Source organism: Lampris incognitus, chromosome 2 (genome assembly GCF_029633865.1).
Source record: "Lampris incognitus isolate fLamInc1 chromosome 2, fLamInc1.hap2, whole genome shotgun sequence".
NCBI lineage: Eukaryota > Metazoa > Chordata > Actinopteri > Lampriformes > Lampridae > Lampris > Lampris incognitus.
In genome coordinates this window covers 54,070,842-54,094,047 of record NC_079212.1, presented here as the reverse complement: position 1 = coordinate 54,094,047, position 23,206 = coordinate 54,070,842, and the positions used below count along the sequence as shown (strand labels likewise).

The 23,206-nt window shown below is 43.6% G+C and overlaps 1 protein-coding gene across 2 annotated transcripts in view; it reads right to left on the bottom strand.

Moving 5' to 3' along the window:
* Nucleotides 1-23,206, bottom strand: part of ptpn11b (protein tyrosine phosphatase non-receptor type 11b) — a 223,313-nt gene that overhangs the window by 92,627 nt on the left and 107,480 nt on the right. The window lies entirely within an intron of this gene.

Here is a 23,206-nt window from a genome sequence, read left to right as displayed (position 1 = left end):
AGTGACTATTCACACATCCCTCTTAACCAACACCTGCAATGACTATTCACACATCCCTCTTAACCAACACCTGCAGTGACTATTCACACATCCATCAACCAACACCTGCAGTGACTATTCACACATCTCTCTTAACCAACACCTGCAGTGACTATTCACACATCATCTTAACCAACACCTGCAGTGACTATTCACACAACCATTTTAATCAACACCTTCGGTCACTATTCACACATCCATCTTAACCAACACCTGCAGTGACTATTCACACATCTATCTGAAACAACACCTGCAGTCACTATTCACACATCCCTCTTAACCAACACCTGCAAGGACCATTCACACATCCATCTTAACCAACACCTGCAGTGACCATTCACACGTCCATCTTAACCAACACCTGCAGTGACTATTCACAACATCCATCTTAACCAACTCCTGCAGTCACTTCACACACATCCACCTTAACCAACACCTGCAGTGACTATTCACACATCCATCTTAACCAACACCTGCAGTGACCATTCACACATCCATCTTAACCAACACCTGCAGTGACCATTCACACATCCATTTTAACCAACACCTGCAGTGACCATTCACACGTCCATCTGAACCAACATCTGCAGTGACCATTCACACATCTATCTTAACCAACACCTGCAGTGACCATTCACACATCCATCTTAACCAACACCTGCAGTGACTATTTACACATCCATCGTAACCAACACCTGCAGTCACTATTCACACATCCATCTGAACCAACACCTGCAGTGACCATTCACACATCCATCTTAACCAAGACCTGCAGTGACTATTCACACATCGATCTTAACCAACACCTGCAGTGACTATTCACACATCCATCTTAACCAACACCTGCAGTCACTATTCACACATCCATCTTAACCAACACCTGCAGTGACTATTCACACGTCTATCTTAACCAACACCTGCAGTGACCATTCACACATCCATCTTAACCAAGACCTGCAGTGACTATTCACACATCGATCTTAACCAACACCTGCAGTGACTATTCACACATCGATCTTAACCAACACCTGCAGTGACTATTCACACATCCCTCTTAACCAACACCTGCAATGACTATTCACACATCCCTCTTAACCAACACCTGCAGTGACTATTCACACATCCATCAACCAACACCTGCAGTGACTATTCACACATCTCTCTTAACCAACACCTGCAGTGACTATTCACACATCATCTTAACCAACACCTGCAGTGACTATTCACACAACCATTTTAATCAACACCTTCGGTCACTATTCACACATCCATCTTAACCAACACCTGCAGTGACTATTCACACATCTATCTGAAACAACACCTGCAGTCACTATTCACACATCCCTCTTAACCAACACCTGCAAGGACCATTCACACATCCATCTGAACCAAAACCTGCAGTGACTATTCACAACATCCATCTTAACCAACTCCTGCAGTCACTTCACACACATCCACCTTAACCAACACCTGCAGTGACTATTCACACATCCATCTTAACCAACACCTGCAGTGACCATTCACACATCCATCTTAACCAACACCTGCAGTGACCATTCACACATCCATCTTAACCAACACCTGCAGTGACCATTCACACGTCCATCTGAACCAACATCTGCAGTGACCATTCACACATCTATCTTAACCAACACCTGCAGTGACCATTCACACATCCATCTTAACCAACGCCTGCAGTGACTATTTACACATCCATCGTAACCAACACCTGCAGTCACTATTCACACATCCATCTGAACCAACACCTGCATTGACCATTCACACATCCATCTTAACCAAGACCTGCAGTGACTATTCACACATCGATCTTAACCAACACCTGCAGTGACTATTCACACATCCATCTTAACCAACACCTGCAGTCACTATTCACACATCCATCTTAACCAACACCTGCAGTGACTATTCACACGTCTATCTTAACCAACACCTGCAGTGACCATTCACACATCCATCTTAACCAAGACCTGCAGTGACTATTCACACATCGATCTTAACCAACACCTGCAGTGACTATTCACACATCGATCTTAACCAACACCTGCAGTGACTATTCACACATCCATCTTAACCAACACCTGCAGTCACTATTCACACATCCATCTGAACCAACACCTGCAGTGACCATTCACACATCCATCTTAACTAAGACCTGCAGTGACTATTCACACATCCATCTTAACCAACACCTGCAGTGACCATTCACACATCCATCTGAAACAACACCTGCAGTCACTATTCACACATCTATCTGAACCAACACCTGCAGTGACTATTCACAAATCCATCTTAACCAACACCTGCAGTGACTATTCACACATCCATCTTAACTATCACCTGCAGTGACTATTCACACATCTTAACCAACACCTGCAGTGACTATTTACACATCCATCTGAACCAACACCTGCAGTGACCATTCACACATCCATCTTAACCAACACCTGCGGTGACTATTCACACATCCATTTTAACCAACACCTTCGGTCACTATTCACACATCCATCTTAACCAACACCTGCAGTGACTATTCACACGTCTATCTTAACCAAAACCTGCAGTGACTATTCACACATCTATCTGAAACAACACCTGCAGTGACTATTCACACATCCATCAACCAACACCTGCAGTGACTATTCACACATCTCTCTTAACCAACACCTGCAGTAACTATTCACACATCATCTTAACCAACACCTGCAGTGACTATTCACACAACCATTTTAAACAACACCTTCGGTCACTATTCACACATCCATCTTAACCAACACCTGCAGTGACTATTCACACATCTATCTTAACCAAAACCTGCAGTCACTATTCACACATCTATCTGAAACAACACCTGCAGTGACTATTTACACATCCATCGTAACCAACACCTGCAGTCACTATTCACACATCCATCTGAACCAACACCTGCAGTGACCATTCACACATCCATCTTAACCAAGACCTGCAGTGACTATTCACACATCGATCTTAACCAACACCTGCAGTGACTATTCACACATCCATCTTAACCAACACCTGCAGTGACTATTCACACATCCATTTTAACCAACACCTTCGGTCACTATTCACACATCCATCTTAACCAACACCTGCAGTGACTATTCACACGTCTATCTTAACCAAAACCTGCAGTCACTATTCACACATCTATCTGAAACAACACCTGCAGTGACTATTCACACATCTATCTTAACCAACACCTGCAGTGACCATTCACACATCCATCTTAAACAACACCTGCAGTGACTATTCACACATCCCTCTTAACCAACACCTGCAATGACTATTCACACATCCCTCTTAACCAACACCTGCAGTGACTATTCACACATCCATCAACCAACACCTGCAGTGACTATTCACACGTCTATCTTAACCAACACCTGCAGTGACCATTCACACATCCATCTTAACCAACACCTGCAGTGACTATTCACACGTCTATCTTAACCAACACCTGCAGTGACCATTCACACATCCATCTTAACCAAGACCTGCAGTGACTATTCACACATCGATCTTAACCAACACCTGCAGTGACTATTCACACATCGATCTTAACCAACACCTGCAGTGACTATTCACACATCCCTCTTAACCAACACCTGCAATGACTATTCACACATCCCTCTTAACCAACACCTGCAGTGACTATTCACACATCCATCAACCAACACCTGCAGTGACTATTCACACATCTCTCTTAACCAACACCTGCAGTGACTATTCACACATCATCTTAACCAACACCTGCAGTGACTATTCACACAACCATTTTAATCAACACCTTCGGTCACTATTCACACATCCATCTTAACCAACACCTGCAGTGACTATTCACACATCTATCTGAAACAACACCTGCAGTCACTATTCACACATCCCTCTTAACCAACACCTGCAAGGACCATTCACACATCCATCTTAACCAACACCTGCAGTGACCATTCACACGTCCATCTTAACCAACACCTGCAGTGACTATTCACAACATCCATCTTAACCAACTCCTGCAGTCACTTCACACACATCCACCTTAACCAACACCTGCAGTGACTATTCACACATCCATCTTAACCAACACCTGCAGTGACCATTCACACATCCATCTTAACCAACACCTGCAGTGACCATTCACACATCCATCTTAACCAACACCTGCAGTGACCATTCACACATCCATCTTAACCAACACCTGCAGTGACCATTCACACATCCATCTTAACCAACACCTGCAGTGACCATTCACACGTCCATCTGAACCAACATCTGCAGTGACCATTCACACATCTATCTTAACCAACACCTGCAGTGACCATTCACACATCCATCTTAACCAACGCCTGCAGTGACTATTTACACATCCATCGTAACCAACACCTGCAGTCACTATTCACACATCCATCTGAACCAACACCTGCATTGACCATTCACACATCCATCTTAACCAAGACCTGCAGTGACTATTCACACATCGATCTTAACCAACACCTGCAGTGACTATTCACACATCCATCTTAACCAACACCTGCAGTCACTATTCACACATCCATCTTAACCAACACCTGCAGTGACTATTCACACGTCTATCTTAACCAACACCTGCAGTGACCATTCACACATCCATCTTAACCAAGACCTGCAGTGACTATTCACACATCGATCTTAACCAACACCTGCAGTGACTATTCACACATCGATCTTAACCAACACCTGCAGTGACTATTCACACATCCATCTTAACCAACACCTGCAGTCACTATTCACACATCCATCTGAACCAACACCTGCAGTGACCATTCACACATCCATCTTAACTAAGACCTGCAGTGACTATTCACACATCCATCTTAACCAACACCTGCAGTGACCATTCACACATCCATCTGAAACAACACCTGCAGTCACTATTCACACATCTATCTGAACCAACACCTGCAGTGACTATTCACAAATCCATCTTAACCAACACCTGCAGTGACTATTCACACATCCATCTTAACTATCACCTGCAGTGACTATTCACACATCTTAACCAACACCTGCAGTGACTATTTACACATCCATCTGAACCAACACCTGCAGTGACCATTCACACATCCATCTTAACCAACACCTGCGGTGACTATTCACACATCCATTTTAACCAACACCTTCGGTCACTATTCACACATCCATCTTAACCAACACCGCAGTGACTATTCACACGTCTATCTTAACCAAAACCTGCAGTGACTATTCACACATCTATCTGAAACAACACCTGCAGTGACTATTCACACATCCATCAACCAACACCTGCAGTGACTATTCACACATCTCTCTTAACCAACACCTGCAGTAACTATTCACACATCATCTTAACCAACACCTGCAGTGACTATTCACACAACCATTTTAAACAACACCTTCGGTCACTATTCACACATCCATCTTAACCAACACCTGCAGTGACTATTCACACATCTATCTTAACCAAAACCTGCAGTCACTATTCACACATCTATCTGAAACAACACCTGCAGTGACTATTTACACATCCATCGTAACCAACACCTGCAGTCACTATTCACACATCCATCTGAACCAACACCTGCAGTGACCATTCACACATCCATCTTAACCAAGACCTGCAGTGACTATTCACACATCGATCTTAACCAACACCTGCAGTGACTATTCACACATCCATCTTAACCAACACCTGCAGTGACTATTCACACATCCATTTTAACCAACACCTTCGGTCACTATTCACACATCCATCTTAACCAACACCTGCAGTGACTATTCACACGTCTATCTTAACCAAAACCTGCAGTGACTATTCACACATCTATCTGAAACAACACCTGCAGTGACTATTCACACATCTATCTTAACCAACACCTGCAGTGACCATTCACACATCCATCTTAAACAACACCTGCAGTGACTATTCACACATCCCTCTTAACCAACACCTGCAATGACTATTCACACATCCCTCTTAACCAACACCTGCAGTGACTATTCACACATCCATCAACCAACACCTGCAGTGACTATTCACACGTCTATCTTAACCAACACCTGCAGTGACCATTCACACATCCATCTTAACCAACACCTGCAGTGACTATTCACACGTCTATCTTAACCAACACCTGCAGTGACCATTCACACATCCATCTTAACCAAGACCTGCAGTGACTATTCACACATCGATCTTAACCAACACCTGCAGTGACTATTCACACATCGATCTTAACCAACACCTGCAGTGACTATTCACACATCCCTCTTAACCAACACCTGCAATGACTATTCACACATCCCTCTTAACCAACACCTGCAGTGACTATTCACACATCCATCAACCAACACCTGCAGTGACTATTCACACATCTCTCTTAACCAACACCTGCAGTGACTATTCACACATCATCTTAACCAACACCTGCAGTGACTATTCACACAACCATTTTAATCAACACCTTCGGTCACTATTCACACATCCATCTTAACCAACACCTGCAGTGACTATTCACACATCTATCTGAAACAACACCTGCAGTCACTATTCACACATCCCTCTTAACCAACACCTGCAAGGACCATTCACACATCCATCTTAACCAACACCTGCAGTGACCATTCACACGTCCATCTTAACCAACACCTGCAGTGACTATTCACAACATCCATCTTAACCAACTCCTGCAGTCACTTCACACACATCCACCTTAACCAACACCTGCAGTGACTATTCACACATCCATCTTAACCAACACCTGCAGTGACCATTCACACATCCATCTTAACCAACACCTGCAGTGACCATTCACACATTCATTTTAACCAACACCTGCAGTGACCATTCACACGTCCATCTGAACCAACATCTGCAGTGACCATTCACACATCTATCTTAACCAACACCTGCAGTGACCATTCACACATCCATCTTAACCAACACCTGCAGTGACTATTTACACATCCATCGTAACCAACACCTGCAGTCACTATTCACACATCCATCTGAACCAACACCTGCAGTGACCATTCACACATCCATCTTAACCAAGACCTGCAGTGACTATTCACACATCGATCTTAACCAACACCTGCAGTGACTATTCACACATCCATCTTAACCAACACCTGCAGTCACTATTCACACATCCATCTTAACCAACACCTGCAGTGACTATTCACACGTCTATCTTAACCAACACCTGCAGTGACCATTCACACATCCATCTTAACCAAGACCTGCAGTGACTATTCACACATCGATCTTAACCAACACCTGCAGTGACTATTCACACATCCATCTTAACCAACACCTGTAGTGACTATTCACATATCCATCTTAACCAACACCTGCAGTCACTATTCACACATCCATCTGAACCAACACCTGCAGTGACCATTCACACATCCATCTTAACCAAGACCTGCAGTGACTATTCACACATCCATCTTAACCAACACCTGCAGTCACTATTCACACATCCATCTGAAACAACACCTGCAGTCACTATTCACACATCTATCTGAACCAGCACCTGCAGTGACTATTCACACATCCATCTTAACCAACACCTGCAGTGACTATTCACACATCCATCTTAACTATCACCTGCAGTGACTATTCACAGATCTTAACCAACACCTGCAGTGACTATTTACACATCCATCTGAACCAACACCTGCAGTGACCATTCACACATCCATCTTAACCAACACCTGCGGTGACTATTCACACATCCATTTTAACCAACACCTTCGGTCACTATTCACACATCCATCTTAACCAACACCTGCAGTGACTATTCACACGTCTATCTGAAACAACACCTGCAGTGACTATTCACACATCCATCAACCAACACCTGCAGTGACTATTCACACACCTCTCTTAACCAACACCTGCAGTGACTATTCACACATCCATCTTAACCAACACCTGCAGTGACCATTCACACATCCATCTTAACCAACACCTGCAGTGACCATTCACACATCCATTTTAACCAACACCTGCAGTGACCATTCACACGTCCATCTGAACCAACATCTGCAGTGACCATTCACACATCTATCTTAACCAACACCTGCAGTGACCATTCACACATCCATCTTAACCAACACCTGCAGTGACTATTTACACATCCATCGTAACCAACACCTGCAGTCACTATTCACACATCCATCTGAACCAACACCTGCAGTGACCATTCACACATCCATCTTAACCAAGACCTGCAGTGACTATTCACACATCGATCTTAACCAACACCTGCAGTGACTATTCACACATCCATTTTAACCAACACCTTCGGTCACTATTCACACATCCATCTTAACCAACACCTGCAGTGACTATTCACACGTCTATCTTAACCAAAACCTGCAGTGACTATTCACACATCTATCTGAAACAACACCTGCAGTGACTATTCACACATCTATCTTAACCAACACCTGCAGTGACCATTCACACATCCATCTTAAACAACACCTGCAGTGACTATTCACACATCCCTCTTAACCAACACCTGCAATGACTATTCACACATCCCTCTTAACCAACACCTGCAGTGACTATTCACACATCCATCAACCAACACCTGCAGTGACTATTCACACATCTCTCTTAACCAACACCTGCAGTGACTATTCACACATCATCTTAACCAACACCTGCAGTGACTATTCACACAACCATTTTAATCAACACCTTCGGTCACTATTCACACATCCATCTTAACCAACACCTGCAGTGACTATTCACACATCTATCTGAAACAACACCTGCAGTCACTATTCACACATCCCTCTTAACCAACACCTGCAAGGACCATTCACACATCCATCTGAACCAAAACCTGCAGTGACTATTCACAACATCCATCTTAACCAACTCCTGCAGTCACTTCACACACATCCACCTTAACCAACACCTGCAGTGACTATTCACACATCCATCTTAACCAACACCTGCAGTGACCATTCACACATCCATCTTAACCAACACCTGCAGTGACCATTCACACATCCATCTTAACCAACACCTGCAGTGACCATTCACACGTCCATCTGAACCAACATCTGCAGTGACCATTCACACATCTATCTTAACCAACACCTGCAGTGACCATTCACACATCCATCTTAACCAACACCTGCAGTGACTATTTACACATCCATCGTAACCAACACCTGCAGTCACTATTCACACATCCATCTGAACCAACACCTGCATTGACCATTCACACATCCATCTTAACCAAGACCTGCAGTGACTATTCACACATCGATCTTAACCAACACCTGCAGTGACTATTCACACATCCATCTTAACCAACACCTGCAGTCACTATTCACACATCCATCTTAACCAACACCTGCAGTGACTATTCACACGTCTATCTTAACCAACACCTGCAGTGACCATTCACACATCCATCTTAACCAAGACCTGCAGTGACTATTCACACATCGATCTTAACCAACACCTGCAGTGACTATTCACACATCGATCTTAACCAACACCTGCAGTGACTATTCACACATCCATCTTAACCAACACCTGCAGTCACTATTCACACATCCATCTGAACCAACACCTGCAGTGACCATTCACACATCCATCTTAACTAAGACCTGCAGTGACTATTCACACATCCATCTTAACCAACACCTGCAGTCACTATTCACACATCCATCTGAAACAACACCTGCAGTCACTATTCACACATCTATCTGAACCAACACCTGCAGTGACTATTCACAAATCCATCTTAACCAACACCTGCAGTGACTATTCACACATCCATCTTAACTATCACCTGCAGTGACTATTCACACATCTTAACCAACACCTGCAGTGACTATTTACACATCCATCTGAACCAACACCTGCAGTGACCATTCACACATCCATCTTAACCAACACCTGCGGTGACTATTCACACATCCATTTTAACCAACACCTTCGGTCACTATTCACACATCCATCTTAACCAACACCTGCAGTGACTATTCACACGTCTATCTTAACCAAAACCTGCAGTGACTATTCACACATCTATCTGAAACAACACCTGCAGTGACTATTCACACATCCATCAACCAACACCTGCAGTGACTATTCACACATCTCTCTTAACCAACACCTGCAGTAACTATTCACACATCATCTTAACCAACACCTGCAGTGACTATTCACACAACCATTTTAAACAACACCTTCGGTCACTATTCACACATCCATCTTAACCAACACCTGCAGTGACTATTCACACATCTATCTTAACCAAAACCTGCAGTCACTATTCACACATCTATCTGAAACAACACCTGCAGTGACTATTTACACATCCATCGTAACCAACACCTGCAGTCACTATTCACACATCCATCTGAACCAACACCTGCAGTGACCATTCACACATCCATCTTAACCAAGACCTGCAGTGACTATTAACACATCCATCTTAACCAACACCTGCAGTGACTATTCACACATCCATCTTAACCAACACCTGCGGTGACTATTCACACATCCATTTTAACCAACACCTTCGGTCACTATTCACACATCCATCTTAACCAACACCTGCAGTGACTATTCACACGTCTATCTTAACCAAAACCTGCAGTGACTATTCACACATCTATCTGAAACAACACCTGCAGTGACTATTCACACATCTATCTTAACCAACACCTGCAGTGACCATTCACACATCCATCTTAAACAACACCTGCAGTGACTATTCACACATCCCTCTTAACCAACACCTGCAATGACTATTCACACATCCCTCTTAACCAACACCTGCAGTGACTATTCACACATCCATCAACCAACACCTGCAGTGACTATTCACACGTCTATCTTAACCAACACCTGCAGTGACCATTCACACATCCATCTTAACCAACACCTGCAGTGACTATTCACACGTCTATCTTAACCAACACCTGCAGTGACCATTCACACATCCATCTTAACCAAGACCTGCAGTGACTATTCACACATCGATCTTAACCAACACCTGCAGTGACTATTCACACATCGATCTTAACCAACACCTGCAGTGACTATTCACACATCCCTCTTAACCAACACCTGCAATGACTATTCACACATCCCTCTTAACCAACACCTGCAGTGACTATTCACACATCCATCAACCAACACCTGCAGTGACTATTCACACATCTCTCTTAACCAACACCTGCAGTGACTATTCACACATCCCTCTTAACCAACACCTGCAATGACTATTCACACATCCCTCTTAACCAACACCTGCAGTGACTATTCACACATCCATCAACCAACACCTGCAGTGACTATTCACACATCTCTCTTAACCAACACCTGCAGTGACTATTCACACATCATCTTAACCAACTCCTGCAGTGACTATTCACACAACCATTTTAATCAACACCTTCGGTCACTATTCACACATCCATCTTAACCAACACCTGCAGTGACTATTCACACATCTATCTGAAACAACACCTGCAGTCACTATTCACACATCCCTCTTAACCAACACCTGCAAGGACCATTCACACTTCCATCTGAACCAAAACCTGCAGTGACTATTCACAACATCCATCTTAACCAACTCCTGCAGTCACTTCACACACATCCACCTTAACCAACACCTGCAGTGACTATTCACACATCCATCTTAACCAACACCTGCAGTGACCATTCACACATCCATCTTAACCAACACCTGCAGTGACCATTCACACATCCATCTTAACCAACACCTGCAGTGACCATTCACACGTCCATCTGAACCAACATCTGCAGTGACCATTCACACATCTATCTTAACCAACACCTGCAGTGACCATTCACACATCCATCTTAACCAACACCTGCAGTGACTATTTACACATCCATCGTAACCAACACCTGCAGTCACTATTCACACATCCATCTGAACCAACACCTGCAGTGACCATTCACACATCCATCTTAACCAAGACCTGCAGTGACTATTCACACATCGATCTTAACCAACACCTGCAGTGACTATTCACACATCCATCTTAACCAACACCTGCAGTCAATATTCACACATCCATCTTAACCAACACCTGCAGTGACTATTCACACGTCTATCTTAACCAACACCTGCAGTGACCATTCACACATCCATCTTAACCAAGACCTGCAGTGACTATTCACACATCGATCTTAACCAACACCTGCAGTGACTATTCACACATCGATCTTAACCAACACCTGCAGTGACTATTCACACATCCATCTTAACCAACACCTGCAGTCACTATTCACACATCCATCTGAACCAACACCTGCAGTGACCATTCACACATCAATCTTAACCAAGACCTGCAGTGACTATTCACACATCCATCTTAACCAACACCTGCAGTCACTATTCACACATCCATCTGAAACACCTGCAGTCACTATTCACACATCTATCTGAACCAACACCTGCAGTGACTATTCACACATCCATCTTAACCAACACCTGCAGTGACTATTCACACATCCATCTTAACTATCCCCTGCAGTGACTATTCACACATCTTAACCAACACCTGCAGTGACTATTTACACATCCATCTGAACCAACACCTGCAGTGACCATTCACACATCCATCTTAACCAACACCTGCGGTGACTATTCACACATCCATTTTAACCAACACCTTCGGTCACTATTCACACATCCATCTTAACCAACACCTGCAGTGACTATTCACACGTCTATCTTAACCAAAACCTGCAGTGACTATTCACACATCTATCTGAAACAACACCTGCAGTGACTATTCACACATCCATCAACCAACACCTGCAGTGACTATTCACACATCTCTCTTAACCAACACCTGCAGTGACTATTCACACATAATCTTAACCAACACCTGCAGTGACTATTCACACAACCATTTTAAACAACACCTTCGGTCACTATTCACACATCCATCTTAACCAACACCTGCAGTGACTATTCACACAACTATCTTAACCAAAACCTGCAGTCACTATTCACACATCTATCTGAAACAACACCTGCAGTCACTAGTCACACATCCATCTTAACCAACACCTGCAGGGACCATTCACACATCCATCTGAACCAAAACCTGCAGAGACTATTCACAACATCCATCTTAACCAACTCCTGCAGTCACTTCACACACATCCACCTTAACCAACACCTGCAGTGACCATTCACACATCCATCTTAACCAACACCTGCGGTGACTATTCACACATCCATTTTAACCAACACCTTCGGTCACTATTCACACATCCATCTTAACCAACACCTGCAGTGACTATTCACACGTCTATCTTAACCAAAACCTGCAGTCACTATTCACACATCCATCTTAACCAAAACCTGCAGTGACTATTCACACATCTATCTGAACCAACGCCTGCAGTGACTATTCACACATCTATCTGAAACAACACCTGCAGTGACTATTCACACATCTATCTTAACCAACACCTGCAGTGACCATTCACACATCCATCTTAAACAACACCTGCAGTGACTATTCACACATCCATCTTAACCAACACCTGCAATGACTATTCACACATCCCTCTTAACCAACACCTGCAGTGACTATTCACACATCTCTCTTAACCAACACCTGCAGTGACTATTCACACATCTATCTTAACCAAAACCTGCAGTCACTATTCACACATCTATCTGAAACAACACCTGCAGTCACTATTCACACATCCATCTTAACCAACACCTGCAGGGACCATTCACACATCCATCTGAACCAAAACCTGCAGTGACTATTCACAACATCCATCTTAACCAACTCCTGCAGTCACTTCACACACATCCACCTTAACCAACACCTGCAGTCACTATTCACACATCCATCTTAACCAACACCTGCAGTGACCATTCACACATCCATCTTAACCAACACCTGCAGTGACCATTCACACATCCATCTTAACCAACACCTGCAGTGACCATTCACACGTCCATCTGAACCAACATCTGCAGTGATCATTCACACATCTATCTTAACCAACACCTGCAGTGACCATTCACACATCCATCTTAACCAACACCTGCAGTGACTATTTACACATCCATCGTAACCAACACCTGCAGTCACTATTCACACATCCATCTGAACCAACACCTGCAGTGACCATTCACACATCCATCTTAACCAAGACCTGCAGTGACTATTCACACATCGATCTTAACCAACACCTGCAGTGACTATTCACACATCCATCTTAACCAACACCTGCAGTGACTATTCACACATCCATTTTAACCAACACCTTCGGTCACTATTCACACATCCATCTTAACCAACACCTGCAGTGACTATTCACACGTCTATCTTAACCAAAACCTGCAGTGACTATTCACACATCTATCTGAAACAACACCTGCAGTGACTATTCACACATCTATCTTAACCAACACCTGCAGTGACCATTCACACATCCATCTTAAACAACACCTGCAGTGACTATTCACACATCCCTCTTAACCAACACCTGCAATGACTATTCACACATCCCTCTTAACCAACACCTGCAGTGACTATTCACACATCCATCAACCAACACCTGCAGTGACTATTCACACATCTCTCTTAACCAACACCTGCAGTGACTATTCACACATCATCTTAACCAACACCTGCAGTGACTATTCACACAACCATTTTAATCAACACCTTCAGTCACTATTCACACATCCATCTTAACCAACACCTGCAGTGACTATTCACACATCTATCTGAAACAACACCTGCAGTCACTATTCACACATCCCTCTTAACCAACACCTGCAAGGACCATTCACACATCCATCTGAACCAAAACCTGCAGTGACTATTCACAACATCCATCTTAACCAACTCCTGCAGACACTTCACACACATCCACCTTAACCAACACCTGCAGTGACTATTCACACATCCATCTTAACCAACACCTGCAGTGACCATTCACACATCCATCTTAACCAACACCTGCAGTGACCATTCACACATCCATCTTAACCAACACCTGCAGTGACTATTCACACATCCATCTTAACCAACACCTGCAGTCACTATTCACACATCCATCTTAACCAACACCTGCAGTGACTATTCACACGTCTATCTTAACCAACACCTGCAGTGACCATTCACACATCCATCTTAACCAAGACCTGCAGTGACTATTCACACATCGATCTTAACCAACACCTGCAGTGACTATTCACACATCGATCTTAACCAACACCTGCAGTGACTATTCACACATCCATCTTAACCAACACCTGCAGTCACTATTCACACATCCATCTGAACCAACACCTGCAGTGACCATTCACACATCCATCTTAACCAAGACCTGCAGTGACTATTCACACATCCATCTTAACCAACACCTGCAGTCACTATTCACACATCCATCTGAAACAACACCTGCAGTCACTATTCACACATCTATCTGAACCAACACCTGCAGTGACTATTCACACATCCATCTTAACCAACACCTGCAGTGACTATTCACACATCCATCTTAACTATCACCTGCAGTGACTATTCACACATCTTAACCAACACCTGCAGTGACTATTTACACATCCATCTGAACCAACACCTGCAGTGACCATTCACACATCCATCTTAACCAACACCTGCGGTGACTATTCACACATCCATTTTAACCAACACCTTCGGTCACTATTCACACATCCATCTTAACCAACACCTGCAGTGACTATTCACACGTCTATCTTAACCAAAACCTGCAGTGACTATTCACACATCTATCTGAAACAACACCTGCAGTGACTATTCACACATCCATCAACCAACACCTGCAGTGACTATTCACACATCTCTCTTAACCAACACCTGCAGTGACTATTCACACATCATCTTAACCAACACCTGCAGTGACTATTCACACAACCATTTTAAACAACACCTTCGGTCACTATTCACACATCCATCTTAACCAACACCTGCAGTGACTATTCACACATCTATCTTAACCAAAACCTGCAGTCACTATTCACACATCTATCTGAAACAACACCTGCAGTCACTAGTCACACATCCATCTTAACCAACACCTGCAGGGACCATTCACACATCCATCTGAACCAAAACCTGCAGAGACTATTCACAACATCCATCTTAACCAACTCCTGCAGTCACTTCACACACATCCACCTTAACCAACACCTGCAGTGACTATTCACACATCCATCTTAACCAACACCTGCGGTGACTATTCACACATCCATTTTAACCAACACCTTCGGTCACTATTCACACATCCATCTTAACCAACACCTGCAGTGACTATTCACACGTCTATCTTAACCAAAACCTGCAGTCACTATTCACACATCCATCTTAACAAAAACCTGCAGTGACTATTCACACATCTATCTGAACCAACGCCTGCAGTGACTATTCACACATCTATCTGAAACAACACCTGCAGTGACTATTCACACATCTATCTTAACCAACACCTGCAGTGACCATTCACACATCCATCTTAAACAACACCTGCAGTGACTATTCACACATCCATCTTAACCAACACCTGCAATGACTATTCACACATCCCTCTTAACCAACACCTGCAGTGACTATTCACACATCTCTCTTAACCAACACCTGCAGTGACTATTCACACATCTATCTTAACCAAAACCTGCAGTCACTATTCACACATCTATCTGAAACAACACCTGCAGTCACTATTCACACATCCATCTTAACCAACACCTGCAGGGACCATTCACACATCCATCTGAACCAAAACCTGCAGTGACTATTCACAACATCCATCTTAACCAACTGCTGCAGTCACTTCACACACATCCACCTTAACCAACACCTGCAGTGACTATTCACACATCCATCTTAACCAACACCTGCAGTGACCATTCACACATCCATCTTAACCAACACCTGCAGTGACCATTCACACATCCATCTTAACCAACACCTACAGTGACCATTCACACGTCCATCTGAACCAACATCTGCAGTGATCATTCACACATCTATCTTAACCAACACCTGCAGTGACCATTCACACATCCATCTTAACCAACACCTGCAGTGACTATTTACACATCCATCGTAACCAACACCTGCAGTCACTATTCACACATCCATCTGAACCAACACATGCAGTGACCATTCACACATCCATCTTAACCAAGATCTGCAGTGACTATTCACACATCGATCTTAACCAACACCTGCAGTGACTATTCACACATCCATCTTAACCAACACCTGCAGTGACTATTCACACATCAATTTTAACCAACACCTTCGGTCACTATTCACACATCCATCTTAACCAACACCTGCAGTGACTATTCACACGTCTATCTTAACCAAAACCTGCAGTGACTATTCACACATCTATCTGAAACAACACCTGCAGTGACTATTCACACATCTATCTTAACCAACACCTGCAGTGACCATTCACACATCCATCTTAAACAACACCTGCAGTGACTATTCACACATCCCTCTTAACCAACACCTGCAATGACTATTCACACATCCCTCTTAACCAACACCTGCAGTGACTATTCACACATCCATCAACCAACACCTGCAGTGACTATTCACTCATCTCTCTTAACCAACACCTGCAGTGACTATTCACACATCATCTTAACCAACACCTGCAGTGACTATTCACACAACCATTTTAATCAACACCTTCGGTCACTATTCACACATCCATCTTAACCAACACCTGCAGTGACTATTCACACATCTATCTGAAACAACACCTGCAGTCAGTATTCACACATCCCTCTTAACCAACACCTGCAAGGACCATTCACACATCCATCTGAACCAAAACCTGCAGTGACTATTCACAACATCCATCTTAACCAACTCCTGCAGTCACTTCACACACATCCACCTTAACCAACACCTGCAGTGACTATTCACACATCCATCTTAACCAACACCTGCAGTGACCATTCACACATCCATCTTAACCAACACCTGCAGTGACCATTCACACATCCATCTTAACCAACACCTGCAGTGACCATTCACACGTCCATCTGAACCAACATCTGCAGTGACCATTCACACATCTATCTTAACCAACACCTGCAGTGACCATTCACACATCCATCTTAACCAACACCTGCAGTCACTATTCACACATCCATCTGAACCAACACCTGCAGTGACCATTCACACATCCATCTTAACCAAGACCTGCAGTGACTATTCACACATCGATCTTAACCAACACCTGCAGTGACCATTCACACATCCATCTGAACCAAAACCTGCAGTGACTATTCACAACATCCATCTTAACCAACTCCTGCAGTCACTTCACACACATCCACCTTAACCAACACCTGCAGTGACTATTCACACATCCATCTTAACCAACACCTGCAGTGACCATTCACACATCCATCTTAACCAACACCTGCAGTGACCATTCACACATCCATCTTAACCAACACCTGCAGTGACCATTCACACGTCCATCTGAACCAACATCTGCAGTGACCATTCACACATCTATCTTAACCAACACCTGCAGTGACCATTCACACATCCATCGTAACGTACACCTGCAGTCACTATTCACACATCCATCTGAACCAACACCTGCAGTGACCATTCACACATCCATCTTAACCAAGACCTGCAGTGACTATTCACACATCGATCTTAACCAACACCTGCAGTGACTATTCACACATCCATCTTAACCAACACCTGCAGTCACTATTCACACATCCATCTTAACCAACACCTGCAGTGACTATTCACACGTCTATCTTAACCAACACCTGCAGTGACCATTCACACATCCATCTTAACCAAGACCTGCAGTGACTATTCACACATCGATCTTAACCAACACCTGCAGTGACTATTCACACATCGATCTTAACCAACACCTGCAGTGACTATTCACACATCCATCTTAACCAACATCTGCAGTCACTATTCAAACATCCATCTGAACCAACACCTGCAGTGACCATTCACACATCCATCTTAACCAAGACCTGCAGTGACTATTCACACATCCATCTTAACCAACACCTGCAGTCACTATTCACACATCCATCTGAAACAACACCTGCAGTCACTATTCACACATCTATCTGAACCAACACCTGCAGTGACTATTCACACATCCATCTTAACCAACACCTGCAGTGACTATTCACACATCCATCTTAACTATCACCTGCAGTGACTATTCACACATCTTAACCAACACCTGCAGTGACTATTTACACATCCATCTGAACCAACACCTGCAGTGACCATTCACACATCCATCTTAACCAACACCTGCGGTGACTATTCACACATCCATTTTAACCAACACCTTCGGTCACTATTCACACATCCATCTTAACCAACACCTGCAGTGACTATTCACACGTCTATCTTAACCAACACCTGCAGTGACCATTCACACATCCATCTTAAACAACACCTGCAGTGACTATTCACACATCCATCTTAACCAACACCTGCAATGACTATTCACACATCCCTCTTAACCAACACCTGCAGTGACTATTCACACATCTCTCTTAACCAACACCTGCAGTGACTATTCACACATCATCTTAACCAACACCTGCAGTGACTATTCACACAACCATTTTAAACAACACCTTCGGTCACTATTCACACATCCATCTTAACCAACACCTGCAGTGACTATTCACACATCTATCTTAACCAAAACCTGCAGTCACTATTCACACATCTATCTGAAACAACACCTGCAGTCACTATTCACACATCCATCTTAACCAACACCTGCAGGGACCATTCACACATCCATCTGAACCAAAACCTGCAGTGACTACTCACAACATCCATCTTAACCAACTCCTGCAGTCACTTCACACACATCCACCTTAACCAACACCTGCAGTGACTATTCACACATCCATCTTAACCAACACCTGCAGTGACCATTCACACATCCATCTTAACCAACACCTGCAGTGACCATTCACACGTCCATCTGAACCAACATCTGCAGTGATCATTCACACATCTATCTTAACCAACACCTGCAGTGACCATTCACACATCCATCTTAACCAACACCTGCAGTGACTATTTACACATCCATCGTAACCAACACCTGCAGTCACTATTCACACATCCATCTGAACCAACACCTGCAGTGACCATTCACACATCCATCTTAACCAAGACCTGCAGTGACTATTCACACATCGATCTTAACCAACACCTGCAGTGACTATTCACACATCCATCTTAACCAACACCTGCAGTGACTATTCACACATCCATTTTAACCAACACCTTCGGTCACTATTCACACATCCATCTTAACCAACACCTGCAGTGACTATTCACACGTCTATCTTAACCAAAACCTGCAGTGACTATTCACACATCTATCTGAAACAACACCTGCAGTGACTATTCACACATCTATCTTAACCAACACCTGCAGTGACCATTCACACATCCATCTTAAACAACACCTGCAGTGACTATTCACACATCCCTCTTAACCAACACCTGCAATGACTATTCACACATCCCTCTTAACCAACACCTGCAGTGACTATTCACACATCCATCAACCAACACCTGCAGTGACTATTCACACATCTCTCTCAACCAACACCTGCAGTGACTATTCACACATCATCTTAACCAACACCTGCAGTGACTATTCACACAACCATTTTAATCAACACCTTCGGTCACTATTCACACATCCATCTTAACCAACACCTGCAGTGACTATTCACACATCTATCTGAAACAACACCTGCAGTCACTATTCACACATCCCTCTTAACCAACACCTGCAAGGACCATTCACACATCCATCTGAACCAAAACCTGCAGTGACTATTCACAACATCCATCTTAACCAACTCCTGCAGTCACTTCACACACATCCACCTTAACCAACACCTGCAGTGACTATTCACACATCCATCTTAACCAACACCTGCAGTGACCATTCACACATCCATCTTAACCAACACCTGCAGTGACCATTCACACATCCATCTTAACCAACACCTGCAGTGACCATTCACACGTCCATCTGAACCAACATCTGCAGTGACCATTCACACATCTATCTTAACCAACACCTGCAGTGACCATTCACACATCCATCTTAACCAACACCTGCAGTGACTGTTTACACATCCATCGTAACCAACACCTGCAGTCACTATTCACACATCCATCTGAACCAACACCTGCAGTGACCATTCACACATCCATCTTAACCAAGACCTGCAGTGACTATTCACACATCGATCTTAACCAACACCTGCAGTGACTATTCACACATCCATCTTAACCAACACCTGCAGTCACTATTCACACATCCATCTTAACCAACACCTGCAGTGACTATTCACACGTCTATCTTAACCAACACCTGCAGTGACCATTCACACATCCATCTTAACCAAGACCTGCAGTGACTATTCACACATCGATCTTAACCAACACCTGCAGTGACTATTCACACATCGATCTTAACCAACACCTGCAGTGACTATTCACACATCCATCTTAACCAACACCTGCAGTCACTATTCACACATCCATCTGAACCAACACCTGCAGTGACCATTCACACATCCATCTTAACCAAGACCTGCAGTGACTATTCACACATCCATCTTAACCAACACCTGCAGTCACTATTCACACATCCATCTGAAACAACACCTGCAGTCACTATTCACACATCTATCTGAACCAACACCTGCAGTGACTATTCACACATCCATCTTAACCAACACCTGCAGTGACTATTCACACATCCATCTTAACTATCACCTGCAGTGACTATTCACACATCTTAACCAACACCTGCAGTGACTATTTACACATCCATCTGAACCAACACCTGCAGTGACCATTCACACATCCATCTTAACCAACACCTGCGGTGACTATTCACACATCCATTTTAACCAACACCTTCGGTCACTATTCACACATCCATCTTAACCAACACCTGCAGTGACTATTCACACGTCTATCTTAACCAAAACCTGCAGTGACTATTCACACATCTATCTGAAACAACACCTGCAGTGACTATTCACACATCCATCAACCAACACCTGCAGTGACTATTCACACATCTCTCTTAACCAACACCTGCAGTGACTATTCACACATCATCTTAACCAACACCTGCAGTGACTATTCACACAACCATTTTAAACAACACCTTCGGTCACTATTCACACATCCATCTTAACCAACACCTGCAGTGACTATTCACACATCTATCTTAACCAAAACCTGCAGTCACTATTCACACATCTATCTGAAACAACACCTGCAGTCACTAGTCACACATCCATCTTAACCAACACCTGCAGGGACCATTCACACATCCACCTGAACCAAAACCTGCAGAGACTATTCACAACATCCATCTTAACCAACTCCTGCAGTCACTTCACACACATCCACCTTAACCAACACCTGCAGTGACTATTCACACATCCATCTTAACCAACACCTGCAGTGACCATTCACACATCCATCTTAACCAACACCTGCAGTGACCATTCACACATCCATCTTAACCAACACCTGCAGTGACCATTCACACGTCCATCTTAACCAACACCTGCAGTGACTATTTACACATCCATCGTAACCAACACCTGCAGTCACTATTCACACATCCATCTGAACCAACACCTGCAGTGACCATTCACACATCCATCTTAACCAAGACCTGCAGTGACTATTCACACATCGATCTTAACCAACACCTGCAGTGACTATTCACACATCCATCTTAACCAACACCTGCAGTCACTATTCACACATCCATCTTAACCAACACCTGCAGTGACTATTCACACGTCTATCTTAACCAACACCTGCAGTGACCATTCACACATCCATCTTAACCAAGACCTGCAGTGACTATTCACACATCCATCTTAACCAACACCTGCAGTGACCATTCACACATCCATCTTAACCAACACCTGCAGTGACTATTCACACATCCATCTTCACCAACACCTGCAGTGACTAT